The sequence below is a fragment of the Erinaceus europaeus genome, unplaced genomic scaffold, assembly GCF_950295315.1.
Source record: "Erinaceus europaeus unplaced genomic scaffold, mEriEur2.1 scaffold_288, whole genome shotgun sequence".
Classification (NCBI taxonomy): Eukaryota; Metazoa; Chordata; class Mammalia; order Eulipotyphla; family Erinaceidae; genus Erinaceus; species Erinaceus europaeus.
The window spans coordinates 55,353-58,507 of NW_026647501.1; positions in this window are offsets into that span (position 1 = coordinate 55,353).

Genomic DNA, 3,155 nt, shown 5'->3' on the forward strand with positions numbered 1-3,155 from the left:
GCAATTATGGAAGCCAGACCTTCCACCTTCTGCATATCATAATGACCCTGGGTCCATACTCCCAGAGGGTTAAGTAACAGGAAAGCTACCAGAAGAGGGGGTGGGATACAGAGTTCTGGTGGTGGGAATTGTATGGACTTGTACCCCTCTTATCCGATAGTTTTTCTTCAGCTCCATCAGCACCCAGAGAGAGAGAGAACGAAAAGTAAAGGGACATATGGAGGTAATTATGATGTCATAAATGGCTTAGAGAAAGAAAGGAGTTAATCAGAAAAAGAAGGGGACAACTATGTATAAATGTGGACAGATAGTTGTAGAGAAGATGGTTGGCCCATGTCTAAAACTTTAGGGGAGCAGTGGTGGATTGCAGTGGGGAGCATGAGATTCAGAATTCTGGTGGTGGGAATGTTGTGAATTCAAACCCCCACCAACATGTAATTCTGTAATATAAAAATATAATAAATAAATTTAAAAAATAATTAATTAATTAATTAAAAAGAAAGAGAAATAATATGGAACAATTGACCACTGTTATGTCAATAGTTGTCCTGTCATATCCAAATAGCTGGCAAACGCTAGAAGAAGAAGATCCAAATAGCTCTAGGACTTGAGTGAATTTATTTCTTGTGCAAATTTTAGGTGTGACACTGCTCTAAATAGCAACTCATAGAAACAAGACTGATAGAGAATTAACTCTTGTGTAGCAACACCAAAAAGAACACAGGCAATCAGTTGTCACCATGAAAGAGGTAAGTGAACTTGATATTTGCATGTGGTGCATAAAAAGGCTTAGAGGGGTGTGGCAGTCCAGCTCTGCAAGGGTTCGAAGGAGGGGAAGGAAATGAAAACACACAGAGGCAATGAACCTTGGAGCCTTTCAAGGCATGGCCTTAGATGGAATGCTGAACACATTTATTGGGACATATATAAACAGCAAATTTTGGCAAACTTCCTCATGAATTGAATCCTTCACCCAATTATGAAATTATCTGTCTTACTGAATTTCAGACATTCTCTAATCTAGTAAGCAAATGGTGATGGCCTCTTCTGCATGTAACCTCGGAGATCTGTATGAGTTTCAGCACATAGCACACTGAATATTTCCTCAGAAAGCTGTTTCAACAGCACATATCCCCACGACACGTAGTGCATGGAGGTTTTGCCTCTGATAGCTGCACAGCTGTGCCACAGATTTGCCTCTGAAAGCTGATTCACAGTGTTCTCCTATGAGGCTTGTCTCAGTAAAGGTTTTCCACCATTTCTTCCTTAGGTTAGTATGACCTATCTCCTACAGAGGTGACTTATATCATCTCTATTGGGGTCCCATTGCTCATAACAGAGGACTATGTTAGGCTGAGAATGTGGACCCCCCCACCACTGTGAGCTCAGGAACTGGAAAACAGCAAGAATTTGACAATCATAGCGTGGTCTCTGACATCACTGGAATAGTAACTTTCCTGCATTAGCATTTTCAGACTTGATAAAAGAAGCACGTGGGGGGCCAGTCATTGATGCATGTGGTAGAGCAAACATGCTACAATGTGGAAGGACACAGATTCAATCCTCTATCCTCACTTGAAAAGGGACATTTTATGAGTGGTGAAGCAGTGCCACAAATGTTTCTCTTCCCTCTATCTTCCCCCTCCCTATGGATTTCTGTCTCTTTCAAATGAATAAGTAAATAAATAAATAAGAAGTTGTGATTTTTTTTTTAATATTGGGAAGGTATGGTGCTGCTGGGATATTCCCTAGCTCCCATTTTCTAGAAAAAGAGAGACAGACAAAAAGGAAGTTGTTCTAAAATGATGAAGCCCCAGCAATAGCAATAAATAAAATAAACACACACAAATACAGACATGTACATGTATGTTTAATATATGCATTTTAAACACCACAGACTTCTATCTGTCTGGGAAATTTAGAGAATAAATAGGGACTGAGCACTATTTCCCATAACTACCAAAACTTTCAGAACAGTTAAACAAAATTAGATGGAGCTAGATGGTGGCACAACTAGTAAGAGTGTACATGTGACCATGCCCGAAGACCCAGGCTCATTCACTGGGACTCAACCTACAGGTGTCTTTTTGTCTTTCTCCCCACTCCAATCTCTCTGTCTCACCATCTACTAAAAGAGAAATGAAAAAAATTCTGTGTGTTTGTCTTCTTTCTCTCTCCTTACTATGTAAGACAACAGAGAAATCATGTTCATCTACAAACAGAGTATTTCCTCAGGAACTGAATCTTTTGGCACTTTGATATTACACTTTCCAGCTGGTCAAAGTAAAAAAATATATGTAAAACTCACCTAGATTATAGAGTTTTTCAATGACAGTCTAAATAGAGTAAACACATGGTTTTGTCTCTCAACTCTAAGCAAACATCCCAGGGATTAGGCTACTAACAGCTTCTGCAAACTGGCAACCCACTACATAACCTTAAGGAGCAATTAGGAGATAGGTATAAGTGAGAGTTTCAAAAGGCATTCCACAGAAACTTTTCAATGAACTGAACTTATAGAAACAACTCCTTTTCACCATTCTTCAAAATTTACATAGAGCTCTAATTAGAGGTTGCTAGTATCTTTTTTTTTTTTTTTTTTTTTACATTTTCCTAATTACATTCAGCCCTGGCTGTTAATAGTACCCAGGTTGAGGCCTGCACAAAACAAAGGCAAAAGTATATGAATAGATAACCATTTTCTCCATGTCCCACAACTTAATTATACTTATAAAAAATACTCACAGACAAATCATGAGTGAAGACTGGCATATTTATCTCAGGAACCCTAGTACTAGTCTCAGTGTAAAAAGGAGAAAGAAATCAGAGGAAATAAAACAGAGGAGTCAATGAATGTCAGCAACAATCAACTACAATTTATTAAGATGAAATGTCTCCAAGTTTATGACTGGGTTAAGAAAGCTATAGACTACAACAGGCAATTTTAAAACACTGGAGATGAACGAGAATGAGTAAAACCAACAGGGCTCTCTGGGTTGTGGCTGCCTCCTTGCCATCATCTAACTTTTCTTATTTTTCCCATCATCTAACTTTGTGATTGTGGGGCTTTCTCAGGTGCCCAGGTAGAAGGAGCCTGGAGGGGCCTCTTGGAACTGGACCAGAACCCCTACTTCACCAGGCATGGCACTAGCCTG